This window comes from Emydura macquarii, unplaced genomic scaffold, assembly GCF_026122565.2.
Source record: "Emydura macquarii macquarii isolate MOO-44397 ecotype Brisbane River unplaced genomic scaffold, CSIRO-AGI_Emac_v2 contig_2975, whole genome shotgun sequence".
Classification (NCBI taxonomy): domain Eukaryota; kingdom Metazoa; phylum Chordata; order Testudines; family Chelidae; genus Emydura; species Emydura macquarii.
Window position 1 is genome coordinate 5,252,216 of NW_027133112.1, and position 23,277 is coordinate 5,275,492.

Genomic DNA, 23,277 nt, shown 5'->3' on the forward strand with positions numbered 1-23,277 from the left:
CTGCAATACAGAACACTGTTATTAACAGTTACAACTACAAGCTCATGACCTCACAAACTCATCATGTGTCAAACAACTAATAAATAGTTTCTGTGCATTTAACGTCATTAAACTTTTGCAAATTAGACTGGTAAGTGGCAATTCTACTGGAAGAACTAACCAAAGAGCTCAAAGCAAACACAAACACAAGACTCAGTGCCAACAAGACTCAGTGCAAACACAAACACAAGACTCAGTGCCAAGACTCAAGCCTGCTCTAATGCAGAACTGATGGAGAGAGGAAGATTGACCTCAAAAGGTGATATGCAAAGGGGATTGATCACAGGACCTAAGAACAAGATCAAAATGGTGAGCTAGAGTTGCCATGAGTATTTAGGAGGAGGAAGGATAAAGGAGATGCATTTTGGAAAGATAAATTAAAAAAAGGCAGCAAAAATAACTATAATAATACATTGCATTTCTATGGCACCTTGCACTGTAGAACCTCAAAAGAGCTTTACAAATATTAATGAATTAAACCTCATGACTCTCACTCCTTATTTTTCTTTTACAGACTGGGAAACTGAGGCACAGTTTACTACTTGCTCCAGGTCTCACAAGTATTTATGCAGCCCATTAGACTGAACATGCAGGATGAATTCCATCATTTAAATGTGACATTGTGAAGGTAGAGAGGAAGCCTAACATTAACTACATTCTTACTGGGTGGGAGCTACCCAAAACTTGTGATTTTTTCCCCTGGTAGTGATCTTTTTTGCTTATTTAACAAAAAAAGAAAAAAAAAAGGGGGGGGGGGATTTCTATGTTGCAGTGCCTGACTTTTAGGTACCCTAGCCACCTAGTGGAATTCACAGCCCTGAGTTAGGTGCCCACACTAAATTTACAATGCATGGGAAAAGTTAGGTGCCTAAAAACAGGATTCACAAAAATCAGAACATTGAGCAGGGAGCTGCTGAAGTTGACCAACAGGAAATGATGAGGACAGCAGTGTGCCTAAGACCGTTCCCTCAAAGGGAGTCAGGGGCCTATGTGCACTCAGGAATCATAGTCATGAATCTTCTCCTGGCCTTTTTCAAGAAAAATCAAGGAGAAGGTGGGCTGCTTATAACTTTTAGCTCCATGATTAAACACTCACCCTGGATGTGGGAGAGGCAGGTTCAATTCCCCATTCTGGCTGACATGGCACAGGGATTTGAACTTGGGTCTCCAACTCCTGTCTGAGTATCTAACCATTGAGCTATGCTGTCATTTTAATTCCAGCTGGCCCAATGAATGTTCCATTATCTATACAAAGGGAACGATTTTAGCAGGAGAGAATGAGAACACCTCATCCTGTAATAGCCCAGGGGTTAGCATATGCTTCTGGGAAGTAGAAGAGCCAAGTTTGAATCCCTGAGCCAAAGCAGGTAGAAGGGAGAATTGAAACCAGCTCTTCCACAGCCTGCATGAGTTCTCTGTTCCCTAGGCAGAGAGCAGCACTTCCCCTGGCCATTTTCTGTGGGTTTAGAGGTGTTCACAGTACACCCACAGACTCATGACAAGATAGGTAGGGGGACACAGTTTGTGAATCCCATGGGGGCTTAGTTGTGAGACAGTGGCAGAGCAGCACTTTGGGAATGGGGTGCATGTTCAGCTGTAGACATTTAGACAACTTGGGGGACTTTAATGGCAGAGACTTAGGCACCCATAGGATTAGACAGCAGCTGAGCAGGGATTTTGTGAATGCTGAACTTAGGTGCCCAGGTCCCCTTTGTGAATCCCACTGGGACAGGCATCGACAAGATTCCTGAACTCAAGCATAGGATCAATTTCTAATCCCAGCTGGTTCAAAATAATTAAACCACAAGCACTGTATAATGATGCACCTGTGACATTTGTTTCCTGGAATTTCAAGCCAATTGTAGCCCGCATTTGAAATGACACTTTTTGTATAGCTAAATATATATCAAAGGACATTGAAATAATAAAGTAATTTTTTTCAGAAGGTCAAATTTTGAACCTGATGCTGAGCTCAAAGTGGTGTATGTATGCAGCACAAGGAAAGTACTAATTAAAACATATTAATAAAAGTTTGGTTTGTTTTTTTCTTCTAGTGCTAGGAACAGGCATTATTAACACAGACTAAAACATCATATCGTTGTGAATTGTGTTGTAGACAGTGTTAATTATTCAGAGGGGTGTGCACGTGTGTATGAGGAGGTGGCAGAGGAGTAGTTTCATGTATACAGATGAAGACAGAATATTGATTTTGCAGCACTGAATAGAGGTTGATTATGTTTTGCAAGTTAATTGTAGCTTTGAGCAATTGAAAAATCAATTGGTCTTTATTATCTTTTTTCCAGTGTACTGTACACATTTGAAAACCCTTCCGCTAAGCTGCAGACTACTTACGGTTACATCTGAAAAATAACAAAATATCAAAGATAAAAATAAATGGTGCCATTTTTCTGCTCTTGTGGATTTTCTTCTTTGCTACAGTGTTCCTTTTACAATAGTGTGGCTGGACAAAAGAAAACAGAGGTCTCTAGGGCCATGCATATTTTTGCAGCTCTATTTAATATGTGTAGCCACCACAGTTTCATGCACAGATGTCAGAGTAATCACATAAAGAGGCATTTGCATGCAAAAATAGGTGCTTAGATCATTGAGTGCATAGAAATACCCACTGCATGCATTTAATTACATATAGAAGGGCCTGATCTAAATGACATTGAATAAAGAATCCTATAGACTTCAACAGGCTTTGGAGCAGGTCCTAAAGTAACTGGATTCTGATCAGCAAACCTTTATGAATGTGCATAACTTTACTCATGTGTAGTCCCACTGGGCAAGTCAAAATAGAAAATATCAGCTCATTTATTTAAATAGTTTACACGTGCTTATGTAAATCAACAGTAAAGTAAAGAGGATCAATACATATATGACTCATATGTGGTATTTCAATATATGGGCCTGATTTAAAAAAAATAAATCTTGCCTGAGGTCCTTGCACATTTTGGCGCACTTGGATCCTGATCTCATTCATTAATTTCAATAGCCACACTTCCACTTGCCTTATGTGGTGAGGTAATCAGGCCCTTAGGCCCCAATCCTGCAAACACTTAAGCACATGTGTTCGTTTATTCACTCCCATTGATTTAAATGATATTTAATGGAGTAAAATCTCAATCAGGATTAAATGTTAAATTGCAGACTAACCATCCTGCAAACTCAGTCATGGTGAGCTGTTCTGGGGCTACTTGCATGAGTAAGGACTATTTGTAAGTACAGATTTGACGAATCAAACATGATCTAATAGTCATGTGCATAGTCTTATCCTGCAGTCTTTACTAAAGCATAATTCCCATTCACTTCACTGGAAGTTTTTCCTGCATAAAGATGAATGGTTCTGGCAGCTAGTACACTGTCTTCAGAGGTACCCAATTTATAGCTGCTAGTGTGGCCCCTTTTCCAATTTGTAGAATTACACCATTACATAACATCTACAAGAAGCACCAAATCAGCAATGGTATCAGGACTAGTAGCAATCAGTAGAAAAGCACTAGACCTCTAAGAGTAAGCATGTATTTGTCTTATCATAGAAATGTAGGATTAGAAGGGATCTCAAATTATTGAATCCAGCCCCCTGTGCTGTGGCAAAATCAAGTAAACCTAGACCATCACTGACAGGTGTTTGTCCAACTTGTTTTTAAAATGATGGGGACTCCACAACCTCCCTTGAAAACCTATTCCAGAGTTTAACTATACTTATAGTTAGATAGCTTTTCCTAACCTTTAACCTAAATCTCCCATCCTGCAGATTAAGCCCATTACTTCTTGTCCTACCTTCAGGGGATATTGAGAACAATTGATCTATATCCTCTTATTCATATTCAGTTTGTAGTCCATTATAACCCCTAGACCCTTTTCAGGAGTATTACCACTTAAACATTTATTTCTCATCTTGTAGTTTTGCACTTGATATTTCCTTCCTCAGTGATGTACTTTGCACTTGTCTTTATTGAATTTCATCTTGTTGAATTCAAATCAATTCTCCAATTTTGAATCAATTCTCCAAAGTCATTTTGAATCATAAACCTATCCTCCAAAGGGCTTGCAATACCTCCTAAGTTGGTGTCATCTGCAAATTTTATAAGCATACCCTCCATTCCATTATCCGACTCACTAATTAAAATATTGAATAGTACCAGATCCAGGACTTATCCCTGGGGGACCCCACTAGTTAGACCCTCCCAATTTGACAGCAAACCACTGATAACTGCTCTTTGATTATGGTCTTTCAACCAGCTGTGCACCCACCTTATAGCAATTTCATCTAAACCTCATTTCCCTAGTTTGCTTCTGAGAATGTTATGCAAAATTGTGCCAAAAGCCTTAGTAAAATCAAGGTATATCACACCTACTGCTTCCTCTCTAATCACTAGGTCAGTAATCCTATCAAAGACGGAAATTTAGTTGGTTTGGCATGATTTGTTCTTGACAAATCCATGCTGACTATTCCTTAACAGTATTATCCTCCAGGTCCTTACAAATTGATAGTGAAATAATTATTAAACAATCTTTCAAGATACTGAAGTTAGGTTGACGGGTCTATAATTCCTGAGTCCTCTTTTGTCTCCTTTTTAAAGATAGATACTTTGTTTGCACTTCTCTAGTCTTCTGGACCTCTCTCATCCCCCCGGAGTTCTAAAAGATAATTGCTAATGGCTCCAAGTTTGCTTCAGCTAGTTCCTTAAATACTCTAAGATGAATTCCATCAGGTCCTGCTAACTAGTCATCTAGTCATCATTAACCCTTTAATTGAAGACTGAAGCAAAATACACATTAAGCACCTCAGCATTCTTGATGCCATCAGTTATTAACTCTCCTTCCCCACTAAGTAGAGAACCTACAATTTCCTTCATTTTTCTCTTGCTCCTCACATATTTAAAGAACTTCTATTTATTGCCTTTTATGTCCCTTGCCAGATGTAACTTATTTTGTGTCTTAGCCTTTTTTATCTTGTTCCTGCATTCTTGTGCTGTTCTTTAGTATTCCTTATCAATTTGAACCATGTGTCCACTTTTTGCAGGCTCTTGATGGAGCCATATTAACCTCTTACTATTCTTCCTATCTTTCCTTTGCATCATAATAGTTTGCAGATGTGTCTTTAATATTTTCTCCTTGAGGAACTCCCAGTTTTCCTGAATTCCCTTTTCCCATATATTTTCTTCCCATGGGGCCTTATCTACTAGTTTTCTAAGTTTGTTAAAATCTGCTCTTTTGAAGTCCATTACCCTTATTGTGCTGCTCTCACTCCTTTCTTTACTGTGTTATCACTATGCATCACCCCAGGAGAGAAGTAAGTAAATTGCTTTCATTTGTTCATGCAAATGTCACATATGCTTACATAGGTGTAATGTGAGTGATATTTCAGGTTTACCAGGAAATCCAATAAAGAGCAGGCTTTTAAGTTTGTGTCTTTGTAAAGGAGTTTAAAAACTCCTGTAGGCTACTAAGACCTGTACAAGACTTACTCATAGCTATAATATAAGCAAGCATTACCGGATAATGCAGAACATACTGACAGAAGTAAAAGTCAAGGTGTGCTTCCATTTACCACGGAAGACATGCCAAGTTCATTACATATCACAATCAATCAAATAACCTAATTAAATTGTTTAAAATATAATTGTTACTTACTTACTTAAGGTCATTCACTTATGGGTCTGAAGAGAACTTTTACACTTACACAGCTGCTGAAAATGCAAATGACAAATCATGTATCCCCTACCAACAACTCTCCATTCTCAGACTGCCATCAATAATATTTTCTTAAAACCAAATGAAAAGTGGGGGGTTGTTTAGTTTTTTTAAATATTGTCTTCTCATGTCTTCTCTATGAAGTGGAAAAAATTGACTCAGGATAAATGTTCTGTGTCATAAGTAGGAATAGATTCAAGGATCTTTCAGCAATGAGAAAATATTAAAAATATACCTGAAAGTACTTGTCCATCTACTTAACTGTTGAAGGGAGATTTCTGTTAATAGTCTCTGCTTTCCTGCTAACTTTCCTATGCTTTTCATGATAAAAATGACAGCATTTCCTTCTATGTGTAGATTTTGTTTTTATTTTTAAAGTTGTAACGTTTACTTTTGGTGCATTGTTATTTATTTTTATGTATGATGTTAGAACCAGTAATATCTTGCTATGGCACATAGTCTTGGACCCTGGTCTTCATGTAATAAAGTAAACAAGGGAAGATAATGCTCCAAACACTACTCCAAAAGAGGGAAGGGTAAACTTGTGACCAAATGCACCATGTGTTCACACTTTACACACCATTGTAATAATTTTTGTACAAAATATGCCTTGTGATGTATCATGTGAAAAACAATCACTCACTGGTCAATATCATCATGATGAAATGTATGTGTAAAATGCATATGAAGAGTTATGAACATAAGCTGAAATTATGACTCAGTGTGTTTACCAGACAAGCCTGGCGAGGGGGTAAACCTTTCCCTCAAAGACAAACAACACGCGGAGGCTTCTAGCCAGCTCTCTCTCTCTCCTCCTAAAATGAACAAGAGACCAGTCTTTTCACTCTGTGATGTATCTTGACATGAAAATTTGGTTAGCAGTGTTGCTGGGAATATGTGGTAAGGATTTTACTTTGAACTAAGTCTAGTTTATGTTTTAGCGACTAGACAGTATTTTATCTTTATTTTTCTTTTAACCATTTCTGACTTTAATGTCTTATACTTGCACTCACTTAAAATCTCTTTGTAGTTAAATAAATTTGTATTTTTAATCAAAATGAATCCAGCGTTGTGTTTAAACTGAGCTGTTTAGTAACTCCATTTAAAGTAGCAAACTATTGTATATTGACCTCTTTCAGAGGCAATAGACCTGTAATATCTGAACTGTCCAGGAGAGGACTGGGCAGTACAGAACACATGTTTTGGGGGAAAATTCAGGCCTGGGAGTTAGGGTCACCCTACAAGTCATAACCAAAGATTCTGGAAGCCAGAATGTAGCTAGTGTGTTACTGACAGGCTACCTGGGTCAAAGCATCTGAAGCCAGGCTGTAGCTATACAGTCATTCAGGGTGTGACCTGCATGCTGGCAGGCTACTTGTGAGCAGCCCAGGGTGAGACGTTGCAGGGCAAGTAGTGACAACCCCTCACTGTACCCCAGAATGTGAAAAAAACTAACCCAACATCCCATTGGATCCATATGAAATGTGACAGTGTCCGTGAAACACAACCACTGGCTGCTGCTGAGGGTGAGATTTTGACATAATGAAGAAGTGATGTTTGCCTAAATGCTGCAAAACACCTTAATTTTTGCTCGTAGCATAAACCCCCCAGTTTGGCTACAATCCTATCACCCAGGTCAGAGGTAAAAGATATCAAGTATGTATAGCAGTTAGTCCCTAAATGCATGAATTTATCTAACAAAAAGAATTTTTGCTATAAGCTGGGGACTTTGTCAATTGGAAACAACATAGGAGGAAAAAGACATTGGTGTATTTGTCAATCACAGGATGCCAATGTGATGCAACTGTGAAAAAGCATAATGTAGTCATAGAATTAATCAGGCAAAGTATTTCCAACAGAGATAGGGAAGCACTATTATACAGGGGACTGGTGAGACTACATCTGGAGTACTGCGTGAAAGTTTGGTCTCCTGTGTTCAAGAAAGATTCATTCAAACTTGAACAGGTGCAGAGAAGGGCTACTAGAATGATCAAAGGAATGAAGAACCTGCCTTACAAGAGAAGATTTAAGGCGCTTGGCTTATTTAGCCTAACAAAATGAAGACTGAGAGAAGATACAATTGCTCTCCATACAAATACATTGGAGAGACAAACACCAGGGAGGGAGAGGAGTTATTTAAGAGCTAATGTTGGCACAACAATTAATGAATAATAACTGGCCATCAACAAGTTTAAGCCTGAAATTAGATGAAGGTTTCTAACCACCAGAGGAGTGAAGTTTTGGTATAGCAAGAAGAGTTGTGGGAGGACAAAAAAAAATAACTAGTTTCAAAACTGAACTTCATAGGGGGGGATGGTGTGATGTCGCCTATGATGCCATATGCCCCGTCTGTGACAGCCATCAGCAAATAGCTCCAAGGGCCAGAGATGGGATGGCTCTGAGTTACTACAGATAATTATTTCCCAAGTGACTGGCTGCTGGGTCTTGCTCACAAGCTCAGGCTCTAACTGATCACTATATTTGGGGTTGGGAAGGAATTTTTCCTCAGGTAACATGGACAGAGACCTCAAGGGTTTTTCACCTTCCTCTGAAGCATGGGGCCTGGGTCACTTGCTATTTTGAAGTAGAGTAAATAGTAGATTATTAGTAACCTGTGTTAGAAATAATCAAAGAGGTTGTCCTGAGGGTGGATTGGAGAGACAGAACTCTTTATTGCCTGCTCGCTCCACCTCGACGCTGCGAGTGAGCAACGAGGGGGTTACTTTACAGTTCTTTTATCCATAACAGTATGTAAATGTATACATTTTCATCAATTCCCCATAGACCCTTTTTGGTTACATTGACACCTATAAAATGAATATTAACAACTACATAATGAATATAATTATACCTCCTCTCCACCCCCCATTTGTTGTTTACAGGATTACCATACAGAGGTCAGGCACATCACCTTAAAACCTATTAATTTTACACTAACATTCTTTGAAGTAAAGGAATGCTAGGGGGAGAAGGAAGATAATGCTTTCTTCCCACCAAAAGGCCTTGCACAGGAATGGCAATAGTCTCATCCCCTGCACAGATGACCAGGAAGGGAGGAAAAGAAGAGAAATAACAGACTAACTAAAATTCACACCAATTAACAGAAACAAGATTTGCCCATGCCTTGACCCGGTTCCCTGTAATGTAGGCCTGACCACTTGTCCAGCTTTTAACTCTTTACTCTCCTACGACTTGAAGATTTTAAATCTTGATTTGAGGACTTCAGTAACTCAGCCAGAGGTTCTGGGTCTATTATAGTAGTGGGTGAGTGAGGTTCTGTGGCCTGCATCATGCAGAAGATCAGTCTAGATAATCACAATGGAGCCTTCTGGCCTTAAAGCCTGTGAGTCTGAGGTAGTGGGAGCTGATGTTATTGACTGAAACAAGGAGAAAAATGATATGAAATATGAAAAATCAGTGGTTAATGTGAATGAAATTTGAATCCCAGGAGACAACATAACCCTAACAACTTAGGTAAATCAAATGGGCATAATAAAAAGTGCTCAGCTGACTCAGATGTGAATATGTACTGACACTGTTATGGAAAATGTTGTGACTAATAGTGGTACACATAAAGTATTCTTCCTGCAAAACTTTGTGTGATCTGGAGTAGTGTGTGAGTGCCACTGAATTGGAAAAGAGAGAAAAAAAGTCATTGAATATTAGTGAAACTTGAGGATTTTTTCAATGTATTCATTATTTTATATACTGAATTACTAGCTTTAACTGAAGGTTAAAAATAAAACAAAGAAAAGCAGAATTTGATCTTGCACACATGGCACAGTACTGACGGTGTAATATTTTGAAAACAGAATCTATCTATTGAACCACTGAAACCAGAGCCCTTGATCACCTGTTAGGTGAGCTCTATTCTCTGGATCTGGACACACCTGACTCTGGTCCAGCTGAGTCAAATATTTAGCATTAACTAGAGGAGAAGCTCTCAGAGGAGTCCAAAGATCGGTAGAAAGTAGCAAGCCATCTTACCATTTCCAAAGAGAGGTTCATATCATATTCCCTAAACAGACACACAATGGAGACATTCCATTATGAAAGATGGTGGGGGGGATATGCACAAGCTGCCCCATGCTATTCATCCATTTCTGGTTCAAAGGAGGGCTCTCCTCAAATAGAAAAGGGCAAGGCACTCTTCAGCCTGTCAAGCAGTGGGTGATCCCAGCCAGGAAAGGTAACAGTGCCACCTCTGCAACTTTGGAATACTTCCAAGGCAGCTACTGCTAGGGAAGGGAAGGGAAGATGAGAGCCAGCAGGGGCACAGAGCCTCCCTGAACATGGGCCTGACTTCCTACTTATAGTACTGGATGATCATTGATCCCTGGGGACTCTCCAGGTGAGAGAACAGAGCCTGCTCTCTGTTCTACCTGAAAGAGAGGTTGGGAAGGAACAGCAAAGTGCCTCTCCCCCTCTCAGCAAACTCATTTGAGGGAGCTTGCAGAGTTTTCTTTCTCCTCAGCCCTATCTGAGAGTTTTACTGTGGAAGGAGGTGACCCACCCAAGGGAGCCTATTGAATGTGCTCCATTATTTTTGAAAAAATATATAAAACCCAGACAACAAGATGAAAACAGCCTTAATTACCCAATCCATCCCTGGTGTATCTCCATTGACTCCAAAAGAGTTACACCAGGGAGGCAGGAAGCCTGGCCTTTCTGTGGCCTTCTGTGGGCAGCTTCAGTTTTCTTCATCACTATGCACTACGTAATGTTTCTCATGATAAATCTTTACCTAGATATTGTAGACAGGATAGGCTTGCATCAGCAAAATAAGCAGTCACTTGGAAGCCCGGCATCTTGTACAGTGCTCCATCCAAGTCTTCTGGATAGATGGATGGATATTGAGTATCTACAGTGAAATAGATCCCCACTTCTGCATGGGTACTGAAACAGTACTTCAGGATTAAATGCTGCTCTGCTGGCTCTCTTTCCACTGGCAGCATGGATGCTGGTGAAGCTAGGCTAGGCCTCTCTGAAGCTTCTCAATAAGAGCCAAAGAAAAAATCAAGAGGAAGTAATACAGGTCCTACTTCCATTACCTCCTGTGGGGATTTCTGTATATCCCCTCCCCTGCTCCATTTCTTGAAGACCCCAGATGTCAATGGAAGCAGTCCTGATTTACACATGTAACACCGAGATTGCCAGTAGGATGGAATAAGTGAAAGTGAACAGAACTGTGAAGAAGGGGAAAAAAATGAGGGCTGTAAAAATGCAATTAAGTGTGTGATTTTAATAAAATTTGTCATGGCTTTCTCTAAAATGTAATGTGACAAAAGCATTGTTCTATATTGTAGGAATTTAAATTCTCTAATAAAGTTATTGATTAACAAATATAATGTATTTGCTCAACTTGATTTCAAAATAGTTCTTAGAGCAGTTTGCCTGTGAGTTATTTCCACCAAAATTGGGTTTTGCCTGCTTACTTTTCTTGTTTGACATCAAAGATTAAAAAAGTTTCCAGCTGCTTTTTCTCCTCTGTTTTTGTCAATGTCAGAACAAACACAGCAGTACATTTAGTCAGAAGGGAAGTGAGAGCCCAAGTTCATCTGGATGGAAACTAACAGATGAAGAGGATGAGAAGACCTCAAGGACTGCGGTGAGGCAAGGATAGAAAAGATTAAACAAAGTGGGCAAGCAGGTCTACTGAGCAGATATTCTTAGGAAGGTCAATATCAAAAACAATGAAAGGTCATTTTCTGAATGATCTACAAGCAAAATATGGATCACTGGACAAATATGGAAAGTAAGGGACTCTGAGAAACTATGCATATTGTAAAGGTAACTCACAATTGTACATAAGAAAAAGAGTTGAGATGAATATCTTTCACTGGAGACTTGGGTTTGTTTTAGATAAAAGAGCAGATAAAGTGAAACTGACTTATTTTCTCAATAACTATATCAAAACTGAGCAGTTAAGTAAAACTCTGGTTTTGATTTTATTTCTTTAATTTCTAAATTCAAACATTCAGATCAGCATAAATGAAACTACTTATGTTTTTCTAATTCTTGAAAACTAAGATGGTAATATAATTAATTAGATTTCTAAAATACGCTCGTCACATTTCTCCATAGTTCATGTACAAAGTACACATTTAACAGCAAATAGCAGCAAGATGGTCCAATGTTAGTTAAGTGTTATTATTCACTAGTAACCTATCAAAGCCTAAACCAGGACAAGACCTCCATTATACAAACATAGTGAATGAAATTCCTTGCCCTGCCCCTAAAATTGATTTAAGGGTTTAATAAAAATCTCAGCCAACAGCCCCCAAAATATTTACTAAGGTTATTCATTTTCATTATCAGTAATAATCAATGAAATATTTATGTGCAATATGTACCATTGACAATATCCTCAGCAGGAAAGTGCATCAATGGAATTTCCTCTATAGATAGGCTTTCCTCTGCCAAGGCCATGTGTGAGACTCTATTATTATCATATCTATCATACCCTATATCATTAGGAGGCAGTGTGAATTCAGCCCACCATGTTAATTTACAACCAGTTAATAAGAGCTCATTGCTTACAAGAGAGCAGCTTTGGTTGTTACACTTATGAAATAAACAGCAGGATCTTATTCAGGGGACAAGACAGTATGCTGCATTTATTATGAATACAGAAAATATTTGAAAAAGCAATTGCCTAAAACACACACACACCCACAGAGTTCTGCAGGAGGAATATAATTACCAGCCTCTGTGTTGCTCGAGCTGAATCACTGGCCAGGTGACTCAGACACGAGGATGGAGCCAGGCTCTGTCGGTTGAGACGCGATGCTCTTTGGGGTTTGTAGAACGAGCCCAAAGTCCAGGGTTTTTTTTCTTATTTTTATATTTATTTATTTTTATTTGGGTTTATGGATTTTGTTATGTCAGATAGTTTTTTTGTTTGATGTAATTATTAATTACTTTTGATATTGCAACGGTGACAGCTTTTTCATTATTTTTTTATTTTTGTTTTACACTTTGTTTTGTTTCTGTTCATGGGTGTTCCCCGGTTTTTTGGGGTTATTTTGATTTTTGGCCATCTGGGTTGTAAAAGTTCTTTAAACAAAAGCATTTTCTATTCTTCCTGCCCTTGGAGGCTAAGAACCATTACTTCAGCAATTACTTTTTTGCCGTTTTATTTTAGCATTTACTTTATATTTATTAAAAATTACATTTTTATTTGATTACATTGACACATTTTATATTTATTTACTAGTATAATTAAAATTTTATACTTACATTAATTTTATTAATACTAATTTTACTAAAAGGAAATAAAAGAAATCTTATTTGCCCTTTTATTGACTCATGATTTACACATTAATTACATTCCTGAAACAAATTGGGCACTTTACTTCTCTTGTAAATTATTATAATTAGATTTTAGGATGTTCCCAAACATTCATAGATTTTCACAAACAGGGCCCTAATGTGTCATAAATGTTAAACAACAAAATGTTTAGGCAGGATGTTCCCACTCATACGTTCAAGCAGTCAATTATCATAGCGGAGCCTTGGGTGGCATGAACAAACAATCAATGTGACTAGAACATCCCTATCTATAATGACTAGTTTTAGTCTCTCAGTGTGAGGACTAACCCTTAAGCTTCAAAAACATATCCATGGTCCGGGCCTGCTCTGGTTCAGGCCTATATCACAGTGCTGGGATTTACATGGTCAAAGTTTGTTCTTCTGCTTTTCATCCCAAAGTTTCTTATGTACGGACACTCTCACATGAGAAAACACTCAATGGTACTTATTTATTTATAGCATAAAACTCTCTGAAAGAAAATAAAGTACTTAGTCGGTTAGCATTCCTACACGTTTTATATTACAGAGATAACACAAAACCATCTCTCGATATCTAACATGCAAGTTTAAGGGCCATTAAATGAACACTGCAAATTTTCCCTTTGCTTCACAATTATAGAAACACCTGTGCTAAATGGCTTTGATCTGATTAACTGTGAAAATACACTCTGTTCAACAGCTATCAAAGTGTCTAATTTCTTCCATACGCTGGGGTAGTCTAGTGGATGCACATTAGGTTGTGGCATAAAACATTTATGAAAATTGGTCCCATGCCTCTTAAAGGTGATTTGAAAGAATGGGTATGAGAGATAAGAGAATCAGTTCTGGCAAAGCCAAACCTGAACCTCGATTCGGGTTTGGGAAGGAGTTAGATACAATTACTGTCCCCTTTCTATCTTTGTTCGTGGAGTGTAACCTCTTTGCCAGACTTGCTGCTACTTATACACTCACAGGAGTTATCAAAGTACATTGTGAACTCTCAAGTGCTAATAGAGGAGGAATCCCGAGAGCGCTAAAATGGTAGCAAGTAGATCCACAAGAGCCACTCATGGTCTTTATCTTCGGAAGAGCTGCTGCCACTGCTTCTTGAGGCTTAGAAAGAGGAGGAGGGTGGAAGTAGGAAGGCTTCTGAAGACTGCTCCTATCTGAGGATTACAAAGAATGTATTTATCTCAGCACTTACAGCACCTTAAAATAGGGTGGATCATTTGGGGTCCCACAACCTCTTTGGGGGCAGGAACCTTCTGTTTGTTCTATTTGTATAGCACTTAGCACAATGAAGTCCCGGTCCATAACTAGGGCTTCTAGACTTTACTGTAGACAAATAAATAATGCTAAAGCTGGCAGACCAGTTTGTGGCCAACAGAGTAAATTTCAATCTAAATAAGTCAGCTCTTCTAACTCATCTTGAAACTCTGAAAGCCCTAACACTCAAATTTGTTCATTAGCTCATCTGAGCCCCGTCTGGCAGAACAGTAACAAACCTGCCATTGGAGAAGTGCTCCAGTCAGAAAACTGAGAAAATAAATCCCAGTAAATAAGTCTACCTTCACCCTAATTCCATTATTTTCCAGCAATGATGTAGTGCTTCCATCTTCCAGGCAAAGACTCCAGGGAAGGGCAGCTGTTCCAGGGCCCCATCTGTGTAGCGCATATAACACAGAGAGCTCAGAAGCAGAAGGTTTGGCAGCCATTGTTCAAAGTGGAAACAAATGTGCTGCCTCAACCTGGTGACTTTCCTCAGGCCATGATCAGCCTGAAAAGCACCAACTGAGTTTAGAAAATGGATTCCATCTCCATTCAACTAATTATTTTCTGCCAGGGAAATTAAATAGAATGAATACAAGTAAACAATTAATAAAATACCATTTTCCAGCCCTAAAGCTGTCTTGTCTCTTTTGATTCCTGTTTCCTTTTATCCCTTTCTCTTGTTCTCTATCTCCATCATTTTCGCTGTTTCCTCTTCATCTCCAGTTTCTCTTCCCCTTTTTCTATGTTTTCTCCTTTCCAGCTTCTCAACACCCAACACAGCACCTTACAGCTGAGGATCTCAAAGCACTTTACAAATAATGAATTTAACCTCCAGAAGCCTCAATGAGGTAGGGAAGTGGTATCTTCCTTTTTGCCTATGGGGAAAGTGAGGTACAGCCTTGCACAGGACTATTTTTTAATCCCACTCCAACCTGCTCCTGCTATTATGGCTTTACACTAGTCCCACACAGGGCTCTAAAGTGTGGCACAGAAAAGTTTAGTGATCTGCCCGCGATCACTCAGAAAGCCTGTAGTAGGGCTGGGAATATAACTGACTCCTAAATTTGACCATAAGTAAATTCTTTACCTGTTGAAGAAGAAGGTGCTCTCCAGTTTTTGATTGTTGAGCACCACTTACAGTTAAACACTTCTACACCAAAACTTTAAAGAAATATCTCAATGCATCTGCAGGTGAAACCTTCCTTCTCCGTCCTCTCACTTGTTATTGCAATACAATTAATTGTCTGACCAGATGTGTAATTTTTTTATCACCTGTTCCGCACCAGTCATTTCACTGACGAGTATTCAGTATAGCTGAATTGTTAGTAAACTGCATTTGGTTAGAAAGAAGTTGTGGTTAGTTTGTGGAAAAGTTTATAAACACTTACTATAATAGTACCCATAACTTTCTTTATCTTCCTTTAGTCAACTGATATGTCATCTGCATACAGCATGCAAGTTCAGTTCCCCACCTCTGCCTGACGTAGAGAAGGAATGTGAATTTGGGCATCCCACAAGAGTACCCCAACTACTGAGCTGTGGCATATTCTGGGTTGAGGTTCTCTCAGACTCTCCTGTTGAAGATGTTCTATTGTGCATATAATACATGAATAGTAACTGGAGCAGGAATTGGAGTGTCTACCCTTTAAGAGATGTGCCCTAGCCATCAGGATATAGGTTATTCTGTGGTGGGTGTGTCTCAGTCTCTTCTATTAAAGCTGTTCCACTGAATAGTTACTTATTTATATAAAGTGGAACAGAGACTTGACCCTGGGTCACCTATCAGTCAGGTAAGACCCCTAATATAACCATCAGACTATAGAGTCATTATCGGATTCTCTCTGGCCCAATGCCTATTCAAGTATTTCATACAAAGTGGAACATTTTCAGTTGAGATCTATAAATGTGAACTATTATCATACCATATTTTAAGATCTTCAAAGTTTCCGAGCTCTTCAGTTTTCCACCCTGAGGAAACAGAGCACCATAGTTAAAGAACTTTCTTGCCCACACCATTATGGGTTTGTATCCTTTCCCCAAGTAGATTCTTCCATAATTAATATAGAATTTTTGTTCTTGGAAAGGCGTATTAAATATTTCTAAGAAAATATCAGGTGCAATTATGTTTTCAATGCAAATTATACTCAGGGTTCTAATCTTAACTTGAATTTATTGCACATACGCTATAGACAGCATTAAAACAAAACAGTCATATCTCAGCATAAAGTTTTTTTTTTTTTTTTAAAGTTAAATCTGTGAACTGGCATTTCAGTGACATATGATTAGAGTGTTTATTATTGCTTTTTTTTCTCTGGGCACTGATAATTTAGATACTAGGCATTCCCCAGAGCTTATTTAACATCAATAAAAATACATATTATCTAACTGAAAAAGATTAAAGGCAGCCAGTTATGTTTAATAGTAAAAATGCAGACATATGTTCCCAAATGGATGATTAGTCAAAGAGCAATGGGTTATTTTGTGGGAATCCCAGTGATTTTGGATCAAAAAATTACATTATTTATGCCTATTCTATCAGTTCTTTCCTTTAGAATTATCAAATTAATGCATATGTGTAGCTAATTGTCAGTTTATTTATAAAACAAGTAAGTGACAAGAAAAAAGGTTAACACTTTTCTTTTCTTTTCTTAACTACTAGAATAATGGAGTTTAATATTCATTACATGCAATCAATACCTCTGTCTTCTCAGTCCTGGAGATTCTGAACTATTAATCTAGTCATCACTTTCAGCCATATGAGGAGAGGATGCCACCGTTATATTATTTGCTGATAGAACCAATTCTACTTAAAATTATCTTTACTCCCAAAGTGGATTCTCATAAGGTATGAAACAAACAGTATAGCGCCTCATATTAAAGTAAGATTGGGCCAAGAACTTTTTGGCAGAGATGAGTAAATTTTTTTTTCAGTTCTGTGGCTGAACTGAACAATAAAAATACATTTTAGCTACTTTTGAACCCAAACTGATTTATTTTGTCAAAATGAAATGTCGGTTCATAACAAATGGTTTGTTTAGAAATGAAATGTCCAAATGGTGTCAAAACATACCTTTTTGACTTTTTTGAGTTTTTGCCCCTACATTTTTATTTGGCCCAAGCTATTTGCAAATTCAACCCAAATTCACAAATAGATTTGGTTGTTTGGTTGCCCTGAAACTGCAAATTTTGGCAAATTTCCTATTTAACTTTGCCCAGCTCACCTCTTTGGTTCATTCAGGATCAGAAATGGAAAAGCTGAAATATTACAAGAAAATCTGTTCATGTGTCTAATTCCTGCTCAACTGGAAGTAAGAAGTCCCAGAAGTTGCTGAAGAAATCCTGGGCTGACAAGATTTTTAGCCTAATTTTACAGACTCAAGACCTAAATGGCTTAGACTCAATGGCTAAAATTCAGATAAGGCATCCAGACTTTAATGTACTTATCTGAACTGAACTTGGAACCTTTTGATGTTCTCCAACCCAGTGCTGCCATTTCTTGGGATTTTATTATGAGTCCCGTAAAACTTGTGCGGCTCTTAAAGCTCCAGCTGCTGGAGTAATGTAATTGTGAGAGGCCCAACTTTCATTAAAAGATTTCTGGCCCTCAGTTTCAGAGAAAAGCTTGAAAATATGAGGCCTAGAGACTCACAAATTAGGGAACAAGAACCCACAATTTATTATTGTAAATTAAAAAAAACCTCATGTTTGTTAAGCCTCTCTCACATTTTATGTTTTGGAGGAAAGGTTGACTCATGATTGTTGAATGTGTGGGGCTGGCAATACCTCTAGCAAATTATTTGAATCTATAGGCTTCCTTTTATACCTCTATGTACATTTTCTTTTTTTCTGTGTTAGCCACAGGATCCCTTCTGACTTTATGAATGCCTCTATAGTGTCATTGCTTTCAAAATTTAGTTGATTTTTTTTTTTTAAAGAGACCTTGTATAAAAATGATAGTGATATAAAAATTGTATTGTGTTATCTCCTTTTAAAAACAAACCCCCTTGTAATAAAACAGGAAACTAATTTTATAGAAACAACCAACATTCTTCATGCTTATTTCCTAAAAATTGGCACAGTTGAATTAAGATATTAATAGCTACTTGTCCTTCCCTTTATCAATCGAATTGCAGTCAACTACAAACACACCCTGTAGTTCTCCTTCAACCAGAGAAATAATGGAGAAAAACTATTATGACTAGTTAAATATACAAGGGGAAAAATCCAACAAAATCTTCCCCTCTACCACCTGAATCATTTAGGGCCAGATTGTGACACCTTGACTCAGGTTTGATAGTATTTTACTCTGGTGGTAGCCTTATTGATTTCAATAGAACTTCTCATGAAGTAATGTACTACTAATTGTAAGTGTACCACAATGTGGTCCTCTGAAAACTAAAGAAGATTTAGATTTTATCATTTAAGAAACTGAATCACAATGTTAATATTACTATTTAATGGTAAAGACAACACGCATCCCCTCTGACTCTCAAGTGCTTTTCCTTTTTGAGGGGACTGGAAGGTAGGTTATCTGTCAGTTCTTCAAAAGAAACCTTTATAATAAATCATTGGAGAGATTCCCTATTTTCTACCACCGTGATGAGACAAAAAACAAACCATGCATATCAAATCAAGAAGGTATTCTCAAAGAGCTTAAGACATTAGCAAAACAGATTGTTTCTCCCAGTGGTATATTTAAAGAAGCCAGGTGCTTTCAAAATATTACTGTAAAAAACAGAATTTCACTTGTGTGTGTTTGTGATGACAAATACAAGTTTTTGAAATGCCTTGAAAATTACTGTTGTTTATCAAGAAGACACTCGCTGGATAGGTAACACTAAGTCTCCCATCTCAGAACCATATGTTCTACGTCCCTTATGGGAAATCTAAATGAGGGACAAAAAATTCATAGCAGGTAAAAAGTAACACCAAACTTTTATCAATGCTTTGAAAACAATACAAAACTATTTTTTACATGAAAAAGACCTCGGAATACGATAAAAATACTTACTAATGCATCATATGCCATAACTATGAAAGATCATTTTTCAGTTTTACTGAAACCAACATGAAAGAGTGTGAACAGCAACGTGGTCCTGATCCAAAGCCCACTGAACTAAATGGAGTCTTTCCATTGACTATAATAATCTCTGTATCAGCCCCTGTATCAATGTGAATTGTATTGTAAATAATTGTCAATAAGCTGGGGGTTATAAGATCTGTTTTTCTAATGTAACTCAGACAAGAGTCCTTATAAAGAGTGCCTGTTAAACCAGGAGTCAAAAATGTTACAGCAGAGAAACTACAGGAAAGAAATACACTTCGTGAATTATTCATGTCCTTGTGAATCAGCCATCCCTGGACAAGTGTATTCTGGCAACTGTGGTGTTTTTGTTGCTCTAATCTGACCAGAGAATGTTATTCTTAAGCAAATGCATTTTTCTCATGACTGATGTTCATGGAATCAGAAAGCCAGGATTTAGTACTCAGGCTGGAAGACATGTACTTTTGAGGTCATGGAAATAAAGGAAGGAGAAGTGTTACAATCTAGCAGCTTTGTCTGACACAAAGTTCAGATAAATAGTAGAAGATTAATTCTCCAGCAGAAACAGGAGAAAACAGTGTTTCATCAAAAAAAACCAAAAAAACTGCAGTGATGGAGATTTCAGAGTAAGAGTAATTTGGATCTAAATATTTAGAGTAGTTTGCATACTGTAAAATAAGTTTCTCCCATTTAGGACCTGATTCAGGAAAGCATCCCCGTCCAACACATGCTTAATATAAATATAAATTGAACCTATGGCTTCATGCTTCTGAGTAGCCAGCCACAGGCTTGCCACGGACACTAATGTGCCTCCAAGCCACATATAGAAAAAAAACATCCAGGCAAGCTTTTCCTGTGGTTGGCTTCTCAGCACCAACAAATTACCTAAGTCACAAAGACACCATGACATGATTGAAATAGATTTACAGAGATAAAGACTCAAAGCTAGGAAGAAGGAAGTACTCTACCAACTAACAAATGGAGAAAAAGAAGATCCAAGCAAGATATCTAATGTCTATGTTTTGAAATTTTATATAATATTACTGGACCAATTAAGTTAATGAGAGTTGAAGATGCTCAGCATATTGTAGAATCAGACAGCCAACAGAAACCTCCCAGCCTGACCCAAACAAATACTACTAAGCCTTGTTAAAACAGGCACTGAACTCCTGAAGGTGACATTCTTCTCTTTTGCAGATGTTAAAGATAGTGTCTGTTTAAGTATGCAATGTTGATGAGCTGAATGCAGATCAAACCGGTTTTTTCCACATTCAATTATGGCTACATTTGGAAGGGTATTTACTGTTCCTTTCATTGATGTATTCCAGAGCATTATTTGGAAAATTCCAAAACTTCATTAGTTTGAAAAACAGTCTTTGCTTATTGAAGAGCTGTTTCTGATTTCCTCCAAGTGCCTGCAATAATAAACTTTGCATTCCTTAAGGACAAAATATTCAAAACCACAGGATGCAATTGAAATAAGAATCAAACTCATATCAAGTCCAGTAGGCTAGGACCTAAACTTAATTAAATTGGATTTCTCATTCAAGAAGTGGGAAGATTAAAAGAATATTGAATTTTACAATACTTTAGACCACAACACATTATTTAAATATTCATATTATCAAACATGACTAGATGTGGCTTAAATGAAGTTATCTGATTTATTCTTTTAATTAGAAATTTTCACTTTTTATAAAGCACTGGTGAAAACAACTTTGCTACTAATGAAAATTAGAGCCTTTCATGTGACAGATCAGTTAAAAACCCATTGAACTATTTGCTTGCGTTTAAGTTCCCACTAATTACAACGGGACTAGGATTTAGCCCATGTTTGCAGTTTCTATTTGGAAGATCAAGTACAATCTTTATTGTGAAAGGTGCCTGTCTGAAAAGCCTTTAAACTGAAGTCTATTTCTTCATAGACTAGGTTCAGCACAGACTTCCCCAAATTAATACACCAGTATGAGTATAGTTCAGCACCAACTTTTAGGAGCCAGCTCTAGAGATGAATGTGACTTTTAGTTTCCACAGTCATTTAGGCTGGGATTTTAAAAGTTTTAGAAAAGAATTAGGTGCCCAACCCTCACTGAAATTCAATTAGATTTAGGCAGTTAAGTCCCTTAGATATCTTCGAAAATCCTATCTTTAGTTCTTATGTTACAAATGACTCCATTGTTTTTAGTAATTTTCAAAATACTTTTTAGTGGAGTTTAACAAAAAAATAGCATCTCCATCCCTGGATTAGAAGGGCACAAAGGTGGCTTAAAGCCACCTTAACACCCAAACTCCCTTCCCCTGAACTGTGATTTCTGTGTTGAACTTTTTGGAGGTGCAGAACAGAATTTTACCATCCGTGTTCAGAATGATGCTCTAATTCACTCAACAACCTTGTGCCAAGTAGCATTTTTCAAGTTACTGCAGATGGAGAATGTAGTAAAATAAGAGACCCCTCAGAATGGAACGCAAACTAATGGCTTATCTACATGGTATCTGCATTCGCACTAGCTGCAGTGTAAATTCTAATGTGCACCAGCGTGTAGCACACTAACTGGCCCATGTGGACCCAGCTGGTGCTTAGTAAAAGTTCTATAGGGTGTGATAACATCAAACAGTGCTATATTAATGTTCACAATGGAACTTTCGGTGCTCATCATCAGGGTTTTCCACACAGGTCACTTAGTGTGTGCTACATGCTGGTGCATGTTGGAATTTAATCCCAGGTAATGTGAAAGGCACCACATAGACAAGCCCTTAGATTCACTGTCTTTGAAGCTGTTGTTCCTTTCAGATGAAGCTGGTAGAGAGGTTTACTCTTAAAAGCATCTATCACTAAGAGAGCTCAGTTCAATTTACTTCTCCTGGTAAAAGGTGGTCACATTTAAAAATAACACAGCTTCTCCTATTGTGAGAAGAAAAATGAAGGTTAGAATAAGAGTGTTACTAGAGATACAAAGGAGATGAGAATATTATTCAATCTAACTTGGTCTAATGTTAAAAAAAATTGTAGTAATATGAACCTCTCTCTCTCTCTTTTATTGGCCATTAAAAACAAGCTACAGAAAAACTTCAGTTTCATTGTACTGGAACATTGGCATATTAGATGCTTTATAGTAGGATACTGACCCTGATCTAACTATTATCTCTAGCAAGATAAAAGATGTAAATAGAACCTTTGGGCTGGACCAATAACAAAATATATTTTTAAACTCTGCCTTTAAATTCAAAACCAATGTTGAATACAAAGACAAATATTCCAGCCATTTACAACTGAATATTTATAATCCCACACAAACAAATAAATATATTTATTTATTTACTGGTCAAGCTTTTCAGACATGACTAGTAATTTTTGGTGTCCAACTGGAAGCCCCTAAATCACTAGCCACTTCTGAAAATCTTGGCCACATATATGGTACTGTGGCCAAGATTTTCAGAAGTGGTTAGTGATTTAGGGGCTTCAAGCTGGACACCAAAAATTACTAGTCATGTCTAAAAAGCTTGGCCAGTAAATCACATTTAACTAAACCCATATTCAGAAGAAATGTGATCTGTGAGTTCTACAAGAACTCTCCTTGATCTTGAGTATATTAGTGTTAGTAAATCTAAATCCCAATTCTCTTTGCAACATCTCTGAACCATAGATGATTTATCCTGGTCTTTGGCTACACAGCCTATTCTATCACAAAATAAAGATACTCCTTTCCTTATGCTGATATACAAATGGCTTTCTTACATAAGGAAGATGGTTCATTTGCATAATGGATTGTATCATGGATACTGGAGTGGAGAATATGCTTATACAATTTAGTGGTGACACGAAGCTGGGATGGTTTGCAAGTACTTTGGAGAACAGGATTAGAATTCCAAACAAGCTAGACAAGAAAAACAAGCTAGCTTGTTTGTTGATTAAACAAGCTAGACAAATT